Genomic DNA, 17114 nt, shown 5'->3' with positions numbered 1-17114 from the left:
CTAGAACTAACCCAGTCACCAATGCATACATAGCTGAAGGGAGTGGGGAATCTGCCGAAGTATTTTAGTATAGCTGTGTGCAGAGACAGAGAGAGTGAGAGTGAAGTCACCAGGAAAAGAAATTAAAAGAAACTATTCCTTACTGTCAGGTTGGGTCAATGCAAACACACATACATACACACATACATACACGCGCGCGCGCGCGCTCACACACACACAGACACACACACACACATACACAAGAACACATGCACCAATAGACACTTTTGGGGCATGGAGATCCTAATCCTGTATGAGAGCGGCTGCTGCGCAGAGAACTCTTCAAAGACAAGGGGGCAGTGAGGTAACCAGGAGCCAATCAGCGTGAAGGTGGATATTTGAACAGAGGGAGAGGGGGCATAAAAAGACTAAGGATTTTTGGCTTCTTCGTCTCCTGCCTGCGCCTTGAGAGAAGGGAAAACTGGCTGTCGTTGGGCTGACTGCCTCCTACCAATCGGGGCAGGTATTTTTCTAATGCAAGAGAACCTGAGAGGTCAGGTGAGGAATTGGGGGTCAAGTAGACAGAGGCCATTTGCATATTTTTGTCTGTTTCAGGTTTCTTGGTGGGGGAGCAAATGAAATCCTGAGGACAGCAGGAGTGTGTTTAGTTTACATTCCATTATATTACACTTGTTTGTGCTGCACCTGCTTTAGGGGTCTGCAATTGATAACCTGATCTCACAATAAAAATGAGTGGAATGTAAGGCAGTCACTCCTGGGTCGCCGCCCTCTCCCCACCCCTTGATATTCTGGGACTAATGAGCAGGGAGTGACTTGTGCCACTCTGCTCTACCATTCTCAATACTTTCTGCTCCCTAGCTCCTTGGCTGGGATACAGTGAATTAAAGGGAGATGCTAGATCTGAAAAATGCTTTCAGCTCTTTCTGAGGGAAGTCACTATACAAATTCAAGGCAACAACTGTTATTGCCACTCTTATCATTCATTCATCTGATCCAGGAACCTGTTTTTAATGGAGGATGAGAAAATATAATTGTCTTCTGCTACTTCCCAACTTTCTCCCCATCCCAACCCCTCCTCCCACCAACCCAACAAGAAGAGATATCCAGCTGTTTAAAGTCCCTTGTATCAGCTCTGAGTTCTCAAACTTATTTGGCTGACACATTCATTGATTCCCATAGGGATGCTTTAAACTCAATGTTCATGCTTACCAAGAGTCTATAGTTTAAAAATTGTGTGTGTGTGGGGGGGGAAGGAATGGCATCAGATTACTAAATCTCTCTTCTCCCTTTTCACCTATGGGGGGTTGGGGGGATGGTATGACCTGTAGTAAATGCCATCAATTTGAGCTCCAGTGCTAACACCTGCTAAGAACTTCACATCGCAATTTGATTAGGGTCTATGGTCAGTATTTAAGTAGCGGAAAATGGGTGGCTGCCTCACACTTTATCAGTTTACTGGAAAGTAGCAGCATTTTCCCACCTAGATGTTGAATTTAAAAGTATTGAGACCGTGATGTGGTTTGCTTAGCTGCTGGCCTTTTCAGAATGATGCTAAAGAAGTTTGAGATGTGGTATGTTAGAACAAGAATGACTGCTCACTTAGATCTGTGTTGATTAAATTTGTGTGTTTTGGGGGTTCAGTTGAATTGGCATTTTCAGTTGAATAGTGTCTGATCATCTCTGCTTCCATGTGATCATTCTCAGAATTCATAGTGATTTCTACTTTGTATGTCCTACATTGAGCTTTAAGTAGATAATATTAAGAAGTTAATTAAGAAGTTGCTGGTCTGAATAGAGGATAGTGTGATTTTAATGATATTGATAATTGTATAATAGTTAAATATTTCTTATAGCACAGTACCTGATTTATATAGGTCCTTGTTTTCTAGAAGTAAGCCATTGTGAAAACTGGCGGGGGAGGGCGTGGGGATAGCTCAAAGAAGAAAGCCCTTTCAACTACTACTGTTTTGTACTTCTGTGATTCTCTTCTCCCTTATTCCTCATCTAATGGCTCCTACTTGGGACTAACTAGTCACTTTGGGTCAGGAGGGGTGATAAATCCCTGCATCTAGCTGCTTGTATCTCACCACCACCTCTACCCCATGTTATCCAGAACTGGTCTTCAGCTGACTTGATTTCTTCATGTTCCATCCAGAAAATCTGCTCTGTCCAGAACCCAGTTTCTTTGGCTCAGTACTGGGGTAGTACAAGTGTGGTTTTCTTCTGAAATGTGGATAAATCTTACTTCAGCCCTTTGTACACAAAGACCTACCCTTCAGGGCCTCTGTAGGGACTGTTTTTCTCTGCTTGTGTAAAGGATAAAAATAAAAGTGGGAAAGGAAACCTCTTCTTAGTCACTGTTGGTTTATCCTTTGTTTACCAGTAGTGAAAGAGAGAGAAAGAAACCCTCAAAGGGACTCTGTAGGAGATTATATTTGGGTTTTGCTATAGATTAGGGAAGGAGAGAAACTAAACCCTGGTCAGAAGCAACAAGTGATGGCAATAGAAAGAGAAGCCAGCAGTCAATCAACTCTAAGACCTTCTAGGTAAAAGAAAGCCAGTGATGGGGTGCCTGCTAGAAAGTCCTCATCTGTTTCTTCTTCCAATCCAGCCCCAATCTCACATCATGGAAATATAAAACAGAGAGAATCCTTAGATTCTCTCTGTTCCAACTCCTTCATTTATTTTATCATTCAATTTTATTTTTTCAGTTAATATTTATTTTTACTACCTCAAGTCCAGGAAAAAAAAAACCCTTTCTAACAAATTTTCTGATTGACCATTCCCCCAAATATGTATCCCATTTTGCATAATTAGTCCATCACCTCTCTGTCAGGATGTGAGTAATATTGTTGATCTTTGGTCCTCTGGAATCATGGTTGGTCATTGTGTTGATAGGAGAACTGGGAAATCAAGTTGGGGGAGGCATCAATTGGAGAATGGCTGATCAAAGTTTAGGATATGAATGGAATGAAATGTAATTGTCATAAGAAATGATGAAATGTATGGTTTCAGAGAAGCTTCTGAAGATTTGTATGAACTGGTGCGGAATGAAGCAAACAGAATCGGGAATAATTTTATACTATAATAACATTGTAAAATCAACTTTAAAAGACTTAAGAACTCTGATCATTCAGTCCTTTAATTTTACTGATGAGAATACTGAGGTCCAGAGAGATAAAATTGCTTTCCCAAGGCCATACCTTCCACAATAAGTGCTAGACCTGGGAATTTAGGCTGGCCAGAACATTACTATAGGACCAAGACTACCACTATCCTAGTGACTAGATGCTAGGGTCAAGGGAGACAGAGAAGGAATTGAAGATCTGCTCTACTAAGCAGATTAAAGTAGGAGGGGTAGGAGGGGGAAGTGTGCTGGATTTCCCAAATTAGAATTCTGACTTTATACCTTTCATGATCAAAACCTACAATATGAATAGTACTCTATTCTATTTTAGGTACATTATAGGTTAAATAGGATTTTGTGGGATGACCTGAAAACCTAAGCACTATATATGAGATTAGTTCTAGAGAGAAACATATTATGAATTCTGAACAACTGACTTACAAATGGACTTTGGGAATAGAACTTAATTCATAAATTGGGCACTGACTGTACAAAAGAGTATGTTTAGTGCAAATAACCCTGGACTTTAAATGAGGATTTTTGGGCCACAGGCCTAATGCTATTGCAAATTATCTATGTAGTTGGACATATGATGCATAACTCCAAATGACAGTTCCAAATTATCCTTTTAAAAGAAAGAAGCTTTGTAAAAGGAACGTCCCAATTTTCATTTGGAAAAAATATGGCTAACACTTCTGTAAAACCCCTCTTAGTTCTTTGATCTTTGGGAAGGGAGTATTTGAACACATTCTAGTGACTCTAATCTGCTTATTGTGATATCTTGATGGGCCAGAATCTCCCAGATGTTGCTACTCTCTGAGAAAAAGGGTGGTACTTTAGAAAGAACTGGTCCACTTACTTTTTCAAATCCTCTTCAGAAAGTACTCTTTAAATGGCTGGTTATTTATAGACACAGTAGTACAATTTTAAACAACTTTTTCTGTAGAAGTGGGGGACTATTAAAGCGGAAAGTTGTATATGTTTTCAGATTTGATAACTCCGCTTATTTTTGCTGAATTGGTTTATTTGTTACAAAGAAGGATTCATTCTGAAAAGAGTACACTGCCAAAGTAGCGATAGGCCTTAAATATTGGCCCACAAAACTCCATAGTGCAATAAAACCATATTAAAATGTAACTGGGGAATGTTCAACAAAATAGATTCAACATTGATAATAGAAAATGGTAGTTTTCTAAGTTAGTCTACTGCCACGAGGATCCATTTCAATTTGAGTTTGACACCACTGGTGGATTAAAAATTTCTTGTTGTCATGTCTGACTTTTCATGATATGAAAATGTGAAATCCCCCAAGTCTCCTTTCCACCATTGCTTTACTTCCTTAGCAAGAAGAGTACATTGCAAGCTTCAAGGCCTCTGAAGGCACTTTCATTCCTCCTCAGTAAGTGCTGAATCAAATACTAAGGGTCAAAGTAATTTAATGGTTTTCTTAAAGTACCAGAGCTCAGCTAATCTGAACAGACTTCCTGGAATACCTGGGGAGTGCTTTGATCTTGTTCAAAACTTGTGAATTAAGATGGGTTCTCACCCAGTAAGTATCTCAGGGCTAAATGGTTGAAATATGTTTTCACTTGATAAATTTATCAGTGCTAAATGGGGCTCTGTGACTTTGATCATACTCTTACACAAATGCAAAACATTATACTAATAAGACTAATAATCTTTTCCTGCTCATAGTTATTTCTATATGTAGGTTCATTGATGTAGAGCAGCAGGGTAACTTGGAGGTCATCTGAACCAACCTTCTGACTTGACAGATAATGAAACTGAGTCCTATATGTTGTATGACAGGATTTGAACACAAGTACTCCGACTCTACAATCCAATACTTTTCTCAGTTCCATCCTGCTTTCCTACTTATATACTTTAATGTGCCGATAACAGTTGTTTAGTTGTTTCGGTTGGGTCCTACTCTTCATGACCCCATTTGGAGCTTTCTTGGTTAAGATTCTGGAGTGGTTTGCCATTTCCTTCTCTGGCTAATTTTACAGCTGTGGAAACTGATTAAAAACACATAGCAAGTAAATAAGTGTCTGAGGCTGGATTTGAACTTGGGAATATGAGGCTTCCTGATTCCAGGCTTGGCACTCTATTTCACCACCTAGGTACCCATCAATAAAGACATGACTACATAATTACATCTACATGTATCATCAACTTGTATAGCAACATCTGTAGAGAGAAAAAAAAGATTATATGTACTTATCTTTCAGTATTTCGGATTTATGCCTCCCTGTTTACAAAAGGATTTGAAGCATTTTATAGATTGATCCACAGTTCAAAGTCATAATAAGACATTTAGTTATATAATGCAAAAAAGGTCCCATTTAAATGGAGCTTTCCTTCTTTTGAATTTCAGTAAGGAAAGAGGATCATCTGAAGACCCCGTTACAATAGTTATGGTGCCTTGCAAGGAAGTACTGTGCTTGTAATATAAATATATATATATATATTTATTTTTATATAATATATTATATGTGATATAAAATATAAAAGTCCCGGACTCAAAGTCGAGAGATTTGGGATTGAATCTTGTCTGTAGCATTTCTTAGCTGTGTACCCACAGGCAAATCACTTAACCCCTCAGGGCCTCAGTTTCTCAGCCACAGAATGGAGAAAGCAATATATACCACCTATACCATGGAATTATTGCAACTTTCAGGGAAGGTATAAATTGAGTTGTAGTTGTTGTGTAGTGATATTTGCCTATTCAGATTCCACAAAATGGAGCATTTGCCCAGAAATAAATTGCACACTCTTGGAGGGTGAATGCATAGGTATTTAAATAAAAAGTTTTATTGATTTCTTAAAAAATAATAAACAACTCCACTCTTCCCCTCTAAGCCTGTACTGAAAGGTTGTTTCTTCTTTTTTTTTTTTTTTTTTAGTTTTTAGATCAGCTCTATTGGGGAAATGCAGGTTGTTTTATAGATGAGATACAGAGAGATTAAGGGACTCACTCAAGGTCAAACAATTACTAGTAGATGACAGACTCTCTAATGAGAAAGTAGTTTCCTGATTGCTAACCAAGAATTCTTTCTTTTGGAAAAGGTATTTAGTGCTCACTGTGCAAGGCAAAGAGAAAAAGCTAAGTTGGCTCTTACTGAAGAAGAGAATTGTAGATAGTAACTAATATTAAAGATGAAAGTATTTTCCAGGTCAGTTGACCCAGGACAAACTTGTTTCCTTCCCTGACCAATTTTATCTCTGCTTGATTAAGATGTGTTGTGTAAGTGGCTGGGTATGATAACCTTGGTATGCTCTGTGTAACATGCTATTTTCCACCCGTCATGAAGCTCTCTGGTGCATTTACACTACCAGTCTTTTTACACACTGTTTATTTTTGACTCCTAATTTATCTCTCAGGTATTTACTCAGTATATAAATATTAAAGGATACAAAATACAATGTGACTGACAGCAGGCAGAAGGAGAAACTTGTTTATCCCTAAATTGCCAAATAATGTAAGAAAACTGTATCCTAAGCAAGCACTATAAGGCATCAGAATTTTTAGGTGAGAATTTGTGATTACAATATGTTAGCAGCATTATTCCTGAATTGCAGTTTTGTGATCCATTTCTCTCTTTCAATGAACTTTGAGAGTCCCTTTCCCTTATCAAATTTGTGGCCTATTCAGTAACAGAATAAAGGAACCCCCATGCTTCCTTTATTACTCTACACATATGCATAGTAAAGGCAGTTGAATCATAGTGGATAGAGTAATGAATTGGGAATCAGACTAATTTTCGTCAGTTCAAATCTGGCCTTAGACACTCTTAACAGTGTGACCCTGTGTAAGTCACTTAATTGTTTACCTCAGTTCCTCATCTGTAAAATGCGCTGGAGAAGTGGCAGACCACTCTAGTATCTTTGCCAAGAAAATTCCAAATGGAGTTACAAAGATTCAGAAAGGACTGAAAAATGACTGAATGACAAAAATATGAATAGTTAGCCTAATCAACATAACAAGAATGGAAAAGACAATTTGTTATCCCCATCTAAAGAGCAAGATAAAAAAAAAATTGATACCTTGATTTCTGTTATACTACTTCTTCCCATTGAAAACTCCCCTGGGATAAAGAAAACCACTTAGGCAAAACTGGCCAACAGAAGACTTCATCAAATAGCAAATGCAACATTCCATACCCATAGACCCCCACCTCTCAACTAAGAAGAAAGTATGTTGCATTTTCTCTTCTATGGGATCAGGATTTGTCACTACAGTTAATTTGAGTTTTGCTGCTTTTTTAAAGTGTTGTTTTCATTTGCATTGTTGAAGTCATTGTCCAGTTTTCCTGGTTCTATTTGTTTTGCTCAGTATCAGTTCATACAAGTCTTCCCCTTATTTGAATTTCTCACATTTATGGTTCGAAGAACAAAATACACATGATTCAACCGTTCAGAAAACTTGGTCTCAAAATTGTTATTTTTTTTAAAGAAATAATGATATTTTAGAAAAGAAGGATCTGAAAAGACCATCTTAAACTACACTATTTAAATTTTCAAACTTACTCTTTATCTTTTGTTCTAAAAACTTTGAGGTAATATCTAAAAATATAAGGCAGATTGTCTTTCATGAGGTCAACAAAGAAATTGTGCAAAGATCTTTGGGGGAACTGGAATTACTTAGTTTTAGAACCTTTAGTTATTTGGGAACAAAATATATGGTGAACAACATTCACCTCTTGCTTTTCACTACCGAAAGACCCAGTTGGAATTAGAGGGAATATTGGCATTGATTTTGATGGCAAATGAATAGGTCGGTGGTGTCAGACTTAAATAGAAAACAGGCCCACTAAACCATAAGTAAGAATAGCAGCTGGCCACATTTTGATATGAAAGCCACTTACTGATATTATTTTTATTTATTTTGTTTAATATTTCTGTAATACATTTTAATCTGGTTCAGGCTAGGCGAGTCTCATGTTTGACACTGCTGATTAAGGTTAGTGAAGTACTTCCATGTGTCTGACATTTCTGAGGTGTCCTTAAAAATTTGACTGTGCAGATAACCAAACTTACCCAAATTCAGTTTCAACAATCCATTTCAAGGATCTGTCTGCTCTATTCAAGGTGTTATGGTAGGCATTGGGGATACAAAGATGGGGGGGGGAATGACCCAGTTCCTATCCTTAAAGAGTTTACAATCTAATAGGAATGAGGAGTGGAATACAACATCTTTCTGCCTCTTTGCCTTGTTCTCTTTCTACACACATATATGAGAGGTGATTGTAGCGTGTTAAATTTTATGAAGACATATTCATTATTTTATTTGAGCCTGATAGACAACTCTGTGAGGTGGGAATCATTATATTCCTATTTTATAAATGAGGAAAGAAACTTGGGTTAAAACATTTTTCCATGAAGGGCAGCTAGGTGGCACAGCGGATATAACACTGGCACTGGAGTCAGGAGGACATGAGTTCAAATCCAGCCTCAGACACTTGACACTTACTAGCTGTATGACCCTTGGCAAGTCACTTGCCCCCAGTTGCCTCACAAAACACTTTTGTATAGTCAAATGTTAGAGGTAGGCTTAAGTTTAAACACAAGTTTTCCTAAATCTACATTCAATCTATCCATAAGTTATGCCTCTCTACATGTAATACAAGGTAGAATATGATAAGGGCAAAAGAAAACCAGAAATTTGAGAAGAGACAAATCATTTGAGGAGGGTTAAAGAAGGTTTCATGAACAATAATGTAGTATTTAAGTTGGGACTGCAATAAATGGAAATGGCAAGAGGAACAAAAAGTAAATATGGAGAGCCAAAGATAGAGAGGTCAGTTTTGCTATAACATAGAATCCGTGAAGGGAATACATGAGAATCAGACTTTTTCTCTCATGTGTATATGTAGATACATATATGTTTGAATATTCAAATTATATTTAAGTACTCAGCTGACATTTAAATATTCAAATATATGTGTGTACAAAGAAACACTATTGTAGCAAATAGAAATTCAGTCTCAGGTACAAGGAGATCTGTCCCACCTCTAACATATACTGACCATGTGACCTTGTACAAGTCACTTAATCTCCCAATGTTTCAAGCACCTCATTGTGACTAGAAAATGCTGACCCTCATTGGTAAAGGGAGTTTCCTCACCAGTGGGATCATCAGTACAGTCCTTGTCCCTAATCGTGTTGTATACTCCCAGTAGGATGCATGCACCTTGAAAAAAGGAGCTATATAGTTTTCATCTTTATTTCTCTCACCCCCACCACAGTGCTTTGCACATAGTTGGTGCTTAAGGAATGTAGGTTGAATTGCTAAGGAGATTTTGAAGATAATTAACAATCATTGGCTACATTGTTTTTTTAGCCTTAAATTTAGAGAAGGTTTTATTTGTCAATGTTAGAGCAACCATCACCAACAAGGAGACAATTACAAAATCATACTTTTTGTTTGATGCTGGTCACATAATCACAAAACAAGCTTTCTTGGTAAATTAGAAAAACATAATCATTAATAAATTGCATTTTGGACACTTATCAGTATCACATGTAGTTTATCTTAGGGTTCTAAACATTTGCAGCCTTACCAAACAGCTTTAGAGATAAGTTAGGGGTTAAAAAGATGTCAATGTTGCAGATGGGATCAGGGGTGAAGGATGAGGAATGATGCAGGAACTTCATGCCTTGATCCTGAAAAGGGAAGTCTCTCTACCAGAAAAGGGCTGCATTGTAAACCTGGCTGGGTCATGCATGCAGGGAACAACATAATAAGAAAAGCAAAGTAAATTATTTAGGTTATTTCCTGATGTCTGCAAGGAGCCATACCCATAACTCCTGCCCCTCCTTTCTGTTCTCCCAACTGAAACACTCCTGGCCAAAGAATAATTCCCTTCCAGCACCAGGGTGGAATAAGGTAACAAGAAGTTACTATTTTGATCTATGGCACCCTGAGAGGTCACATAAGAAAGACCCATTCAGAATGGGCTGCTTGATTTCAAGACTGAATTGGAGATAATGAATCTGGGTCCCTCAGGAAAAGATTTTTCTTCCCTCTCAATTGTGAAGTGATCAACTTTCTATATCTGACAGTCCCTTTGAATAAGGACCAAAGGAACCAGAATGGGAATAAATGGATTAAGAACTCTGGGCAGGTGTCCCTCATTCTCTATTTCTTGTCTCCTGGAGGTAAGAAGAAGGGAAGAAAAATCCAAACAAAAGCCTCTTTTGTCTACCAAAATAAAAGCAAGTAAAACGCACTGATCTTGCCCAACTAGTATTCAGAAAACCTCACGTTATCCTTGGGAAGCCCTGTTCAGCCATGGAAGGGGGCTCACAAGAGGTACAGATTAGTTTTACCATAGGAAGCTCTGATATTTTGTGCTGTCCCAAAATGGGGGATTGGGAGGGAGAACAAGGGAAGGCACCTTCCTCCCCAACTCCCCTACACAGCCCCAAGGTCTATTCCTGTTCCTTCCATCTCTTGACAGGAGAGAAGCTAGCTTGACAGCTCCACCAGCAGATTATCCCCATGTTTCCAGAGTAGATTTCGATGAGTGTGGTTGACTGACTATTGATGGGGCAGATGCCTGGGTTTCATGGAGGTCCAAGAAGTGTTGGCGCCAGTGACTCTCCAGCTGCATGAGGGAGCACAGCCCACCTTTTGCATGGCCCTGTACCACCTTCAGCGCATGGAAAACAGCTCTCATTGACAATCCTGGTTTCCAAACTTGCTGCTTCCTTTAGTATTAGGTCTGTGACAGTCTCTGTGTTAAAAAAACAAAACAAACTCTTTGATCCCCTGTAGGAGTTCTTCTTTGCTGTAAGCAGGTAGGTTTTTGGCATTGAGGAGGGCCCTGGCCCCAGAGTGCACTTGATGGTGGAATGTATCTTCTAGAAAGTGTAACCCCTCCTCAGAACTAGTGGGGACCCCATACTCTTCCGCAAGTTGTTGCCTGAGGTTGTTGTCATAGTAATTTGTCATGGCAGGACGTACACAAGAGTAACACATCATGGGAGTTGTGGTCCTTCATCTGAATGTCTTTGGTATTCACGGGGAACTACATTCTTCTGTACATAGGATTCTCTCTTGCCACATACTACACAAAGGTTCTCCTTAACCATCAGATAATAATCTTTTGGTGATTCAGGCTGTCCTCATGGCTCCAAACTGCAACCTGACCACAAAAGGATCTTCACTCACCAGCTCTCCAATGCCTTTGTTTAGATACCACTGGGCTTGCTTTCTATCACCAGTGCAAAGAAGCTGTCCATCAGGAGCATGTAAGAAGCAAGTATCATAGAGACGAGATTTTCTCTCAGAACAGCTCTTGCCCACGGGCTTCTGTTTTTGTTTCCTGGGATCTCTTCCTTGTGGACTGCCCAAAGACATCCCGCCAGCTCTAGCCTTCTGGTTTCTTGCCTCTTTGGGAACCCTGTTTTCCCAACACTTTCTTCTATGATGTTACTGTTTCCTTTACCACAGAAAGGGAGATCCACAAGGTCCTGACACATTGTCAAGACTTTTTGCCAGCTGGTTTCCACATCTCCAGTGTTGGTTGAACTCATGGACAAAGGACATCCAAGAAGATGAAGAAAAAGAGCAATTGAAATTTGGGCATCCCTAGCAGCATAAGCAACTTGTTCCTCAGTAAGCTCTTCAGCATCCCAATTGCAATGAAGAAGAGACTCATTAAGGGGAAAGTTGAGTATGGTTTCAGCAAGTGACTTCAGGCTAAGCTCATTCTGAAGCAAATCTCTCCTCTATTTCATGGCTAGATTTTGGAGTTCAAGACACCCTATAACAATGAGATCATAGTCCTGAAGCAACTTGCTGGCATCTTCCTGATGCCCGACCCCAACCTTTAAGATTCTGCTGTCTTCCAAGATATCCAATAAGGTCTGAGGGAGGGCTGTTTTACCAGAGATCAGCTTAGGAAGACGAAGTAAGATGCAGCAGCCTGTTGGGGAAGCCATCTGTAGGAGGGAAACAGGGCTAGCTTTGCCTTCTACATTTACCCGCTCACAGTCCATCCCAAGGACTGGACACTGTTCCAACTCTTTCTTGAGTAAGGACTCAACAACTTCCCGTTCCTCTCAGACAAAGTCACCACCTTCTCTCCAAGGATTCTTTCCAGTCATGAGACATTAGGAACAATCAATGGTGACAACAGTGGGTCTGTTTTCGTTGGGGCCAGCTCTTTGTTGTCAGCTCCTTTCTGCTGCTCTCTGGTGCAGCTGGTTTTTCCCCTCCACTGCTGGAAAACTTTCTGTATGATCAGGCCTCTCACTGCTGTGCCCAGAAGGGTGGCCACCGTCATAGTAACTATATCGTGTTTGGGCATCTTCCTGTCTCTTACCACTCAAGAAAATATTTGGTTACCACCCTAAAGTCCCAGTGAGGTTAAGTGACTTGCCCCAATTCACACAGCAAAAGACTGAAGATATGAACACATCACCTGACTCCAAATTCAGCGTTGCCACTATATATAAGTATGAAACTTGCAGAGATGTCAGGCTGACTTGTGGTGGGACAGCTGGAACCCCTCTCTCCATGTGCGCTCCCCCTGGCATCTGCTCTGGCTCCACTGGCTACTTTTTATTAACAGTACTATACAACAGTTTTTCTATAACAATCTTCAGTTCTTACAGTGGGATAACCAAGGCAAAATTACCTTTGTAATTATGTCCTTGTACTTCAATAATAAGCTTTTTGGAGTTATCATCTACAATAGACTGCTGTCAACTCTGCAATGAAGAATAGTATTGCAAGTTTCTAGTATGTTTAGGAAAAATGTGTAACTCTATTAAGTTGAATAAAGGGGGCCACTGTGGCACATTCTTTTGAAATATAAACCTTAGCATTAAAGGGTTTACCTACAGTTATCAATTATTCTGATTCAGATTCTTTAACAACTCAGTTTATGTCCATTTCATAGCAGAAATGACTAGGTGTTCTATTCAGTTTGGAAGGAGTCGTGGTAAGTTTAAAATTGTGCAAAGACGTTAGATTTTTTTTTTTCCCCACTTTTGAAGAACCCAAACCATTTCCTTTCTCACAATGGATGTATGCATGCCCAAACACACACACACACACACACACACACGACAATGCAGTTGTATGTGTCTTGAATCTGCACTAAAGCTCTTCTACTTCCAGTAGCCAAGATGGTGGAGAAAGCAGTAAATCACCATAACCCTTCCATAGTCACCTCCACAAAATAGTGCCCCAAAACAAATCCTAGAAAAGCAGAACCAGCAAAAAGATAGGGTGAAACAATCTTTCAGTCCAAGAAACATGGAAGATCGCCAAGAAAGATGTATCTCACCTGAGTAAAAGGGGAAAGCAGTCTAGGACAGAAAGTATCCAGGCAAGTTAGCAGCAAGATCCACCTCAGCAAACCAGACAGAGATCTTGAGCTCCAGGATCGTGAAGCAGGCAGGTGCCACCACTAGAACCCTGTTGTGTGCCTTAGCATACCTAGGGGGATGGGCAGACCAGCTCCAAGAACTGCCATGTGTATCAGTGTAGCCCTGGGCAAACAGGCAACCCCCAGTAGCCAGACCACCACATGCTTCAGTGTAGTCCCGGGGAAACAAACAACTCATGCCAGACACCATTACTAGGCCTCCAGCTCAGCACCAGATAAGCTGACAGACCCCTAAGGCCACCAGTAGTGCCAGCCACCCCCACCCCAACTCCTCAGCACAGCAGAAGACCTGAGGGTCCCCTGTGGGCCTCAGGGCAACTTCAGTGCAGCAACAGGCAAACAGCTAAGTGTCTGCAGCCCCTGGTAAAAGAAGCCTGAGACAGTGTCCCTTCCACCCTGGGGGGCAGAGCTCAAATTTTTTACAAAGGAAAAAGGCCAAAAAAAGATGAGCAAAAGAGAAAAACAAAAGAATCTGACCATAGAAAGTTATTACGGTGATAGGAAAAAATCAAGACACAAACTCAAGAGGACAACAATGCCAAAACACCTATGGACAAAATCCCAAAGATAAATGGCAAGTGTTTTCAAACCCAGAAAGAACTCATGGAAGAGCTCAAAAAGGAGCTTACAAATCATATAAGAAAGGGAGAAGAAAAATTGGAAAAAGAAATGAGGATGATGCAAGAGAATTATGAAAAAAGTCAACAGCTTGCAAAAAGAAGACAACTGCTTAGTCGAATTGGCCAAGTCAAAAAGGAGGCACACTGAGAAAAGCAACTTCAAAACTATAATTGGTCAAGTGGCAGCTAACAACTCTGAGACATCAAAAATCCATCAAATAAATTCAAAAGAATAAAGAAAATTGAAGAAATATAAAATACCTCCTTGGAAAAACAACTGACATGAACAACAAATCCAGGAGAGATAATATCAGAATCATTGTACTACCTGAAAGCCATAATCAAAAGGAGGACCTGGACAGTATCTTTAAAGAAATTATCAAGGAAAACTGTCCAAATATCTTTGAGCCAGAGAGCAAAATATACATCGAGAGAATCCATTGATCACCTCAGGAAAGAGAGATCCCAAAATAAAAACTCCAAGGGACATTATAGCCAAATTATAGAACTATCAGGTCAAGGTAAAAGTACTGCAAGTGGTCAGAAGGAAACAATTCAAATATTGGGAAGCCAGAATCAGAATTACAAAGGTTTTAGCAGCTACAACATTAAAGGATCAGAGACCACTGAACATCATATCATGATATTCTAGAAGGCAAAAGAGCAAGGACAACAACCAAGAATCACCAACCTGACAAAATTAATCATAATACTTGAAGGGGAAAAATGGTTATTCAGTGAAATAGTAGGATTTTAAGCTTTCATAAAGAGAAGACCAGAACTGAACAACCAAAAATTGTGATCTCCAATATCATGACACAAGAGTAGCCTTAAAAAGGTAAAAAGAAAAGATAAGGGACTCGGAGCTGAGCTGTTTACATCCTACATGGAAAGATGATATTTGTAATTCTTAAAAAAATTACACCACTAAAATAGTACAGCTAGAAGGAATATACATAGTAGCCAGAGGGTACAGGTATGAGGTGAATTTGAGGGAATGACATAAAAAATAAGGAAGGAGAAAAAGGAGTACACTAGGTGTAGAAGGAAGAAAGAGGTAGAATGGAGTAAATGACTTCACATGAAAAACTCATTATAGTAAAGGGGAACACGGGAGGGTAGGCAATGGGCATTGCTTGGACATTACTCTCATCAAAGAGGGAATGTAATTTTCTTTTTCTTTCTTTTTCATTTTGGAGGGGGGAGACTGGCTAATATGACAAAAAATGAAAATGATAAATGTTGTTGAGGATGTGGGAAACTTGAAACATTAATGCACTGTTTATAGAGTTGTGAACTGATTCAGCTGTTCTGGAGAGCAGTTTGGAACTATGCCCAAAGGGCAATCAAACTGTGCATACCCTCTGATCCAACAATAACACTTCTAGGTATGTATCCCAAAGAGATCATAAAAAAAGGAAAAGTACCTACCTGTGCAAAAATATTTATAGTAGCCCTTTGTGTGGTGGCAAAATATGGGAAATTGGGGAGATGAATGGTTGAATAAGCTGTGGTATATGAATGGAATGGAATACCATTGCACAATAAAAACTGATGAACAAGCAGATTTTAGAAAAACCTGTAGAGGCTTGTATGAACTGATGAAAAGTGAAATGAGCAGAACCAGGAAAACATTGTACATAGTATCAGCAACATTGTGTGATGACCAATTATGTGTCTCAGCTCTTCCCAGCAGCACAATAATCCAAGAGAAATACAAAGGACTCACAAAGGAAAATGCTATCCATGTCTAGATAAAAGACTGATAGACCCTGAATGCAGATCAAAGTATACTTTTTTCACTTACTCTATTCTTTTTCTTAGTTTTCTTCCTTTTGATATTTTTCTTCTTTCACAACTGTGACAAATATGGAAATATGTTTTACATGATAAGATAATGAATAACCTATATTAAACTGTGTTATTATTTAGGAGGAGGGGAGAGAAGGAGAAAAGTTTGAGCTCAAAATCTTGTAAGCGTAAATGCTAAAAATTGTCTTGACATGTAGTTGGGGAAAAAATAAAATACTATTAAAAAAAACCTGCACTAAGATTTTTTTTTGCACTCTGTATTTATAGCTGTTTCTGCTTGTGGTCCCTCCCCTATGCCTTAGTCTATGGTCTTTTTGAGTTTTTTGTGGCCAGACACTTCATAATCTGGTGGTCAGCCTCATGCTGAACATGTACAAACTTAACTAGACTGACCCTTGGATGATAGACATACCAGCCTGTTGTGTCTAACCATGTTACCTCCATACTCAATAAACTCTAGTGCCTATCTATCACCTCTAGGATCAAATACAGAATTCTCTGCCAATCAAAGCCTTTCTTAACTCTCCTCCCCCACCCATACACCTGTTTGGCTTTCCTATATTTTACAATGTCTATCTTTCTCCTCCCTCTCTCCATATGCTTTGGTCCAGTGACATTAATCTCCTTGTTCGACAAAGAAGACATTCCATCTCTTAGCTTTAGGGTTTTTCTCTGGCTGTGTCCCGTGCCTGGAATGTTCAACCTCTTCGTTTCTGTCCTTTGACTTTCATGACTTCCTTCATGTCCCAACTAAAATCCCATCTTATAAAAGAAGCCTTTACTAATCCGTCTTAATTATACTTCTCTTTTTCTGTTAATTATTTCCTATATATCCTGCATACTTGTTTTTTTGTACATATTTGCTTGTTTTCTCCTCCATTAGATTATAAGATCCTTGAAGGCAGGGACTGTCTTTTGCCTTCTTTTTGTATCCCCAAGCTTTAGCACAGTGCCTGGCACATAGTAGGCACTTAATGCTTATTGACTGACTGTCACATAGGAAGTACAATTTGCTAGGATTTGTCAGAGCATGTATTTTGCTGTTATAGAATTAAGAACCTAGCGTTGCAAATACATCATGATAAGACACTTGTGAAACACTAGTGAAGAATAATGGAGGATTTTTTTTCTTAATTACAAAAAGAAAACAAA

At 39.2% G+C, this 17114-nt stretch overlaps 1 protein-coding gene and 1 pseudogene across 7 annotated transcripts in view; one reads left to right on the top strand and one right to left on the bottom strand.

Moving 5' to 3' along the window:
• The first annotated feature begins 248 nt into the window (after positions 1-248).
• The window catches only part of DIO2 (iodothyronine deiodinase 2), a 306669-nt gene continuing 289803 nt past the window's right edge, over positions 249-17114 (top strand). For 5 of the 7 annotated variants that reach the window (XM_069092332.1, XM_069092334.1, XM_069092333.1 and 2 more), the window contains exon 1: positions 250-537. The gene's annotated coding sequence lies outside the window, so the exon portion shown is untranslated. Of the gene's footprint in view, positions 538-17114 lie in introns of all 7 variants that reach the window. The other 2 variants (XM_069092340.1, XM_069092337.1) reach the window with 2 other exon arrangements.
• Positions 8588-15364, bottom strand: LOC138164071 (exonuclease 3'-5' domain-containing protein 2 pseudogene; annotated as a pseudogene).

Source organism: Petaurus breviceps, unplaced genomic scaffold (assembly GCF_028583685.1).
Source record: "Petaurus breviceps papuanus isolate PSGF00001 unplaced genomic scaffold, PetGlider_PUasm1.0 189, whole genome shotgun sequence".
NCBI lineage: Eukaryota > Metazoa > Chordata > Mammalia > Diprotodontia > Petauridae > Petaurus > Petaurus breviceps.
The sequence above is the reverse complement of the archived record's forward strand: the minus strand, read 5'-3'. Positions and strand labels throughout refer to the sequence as shown.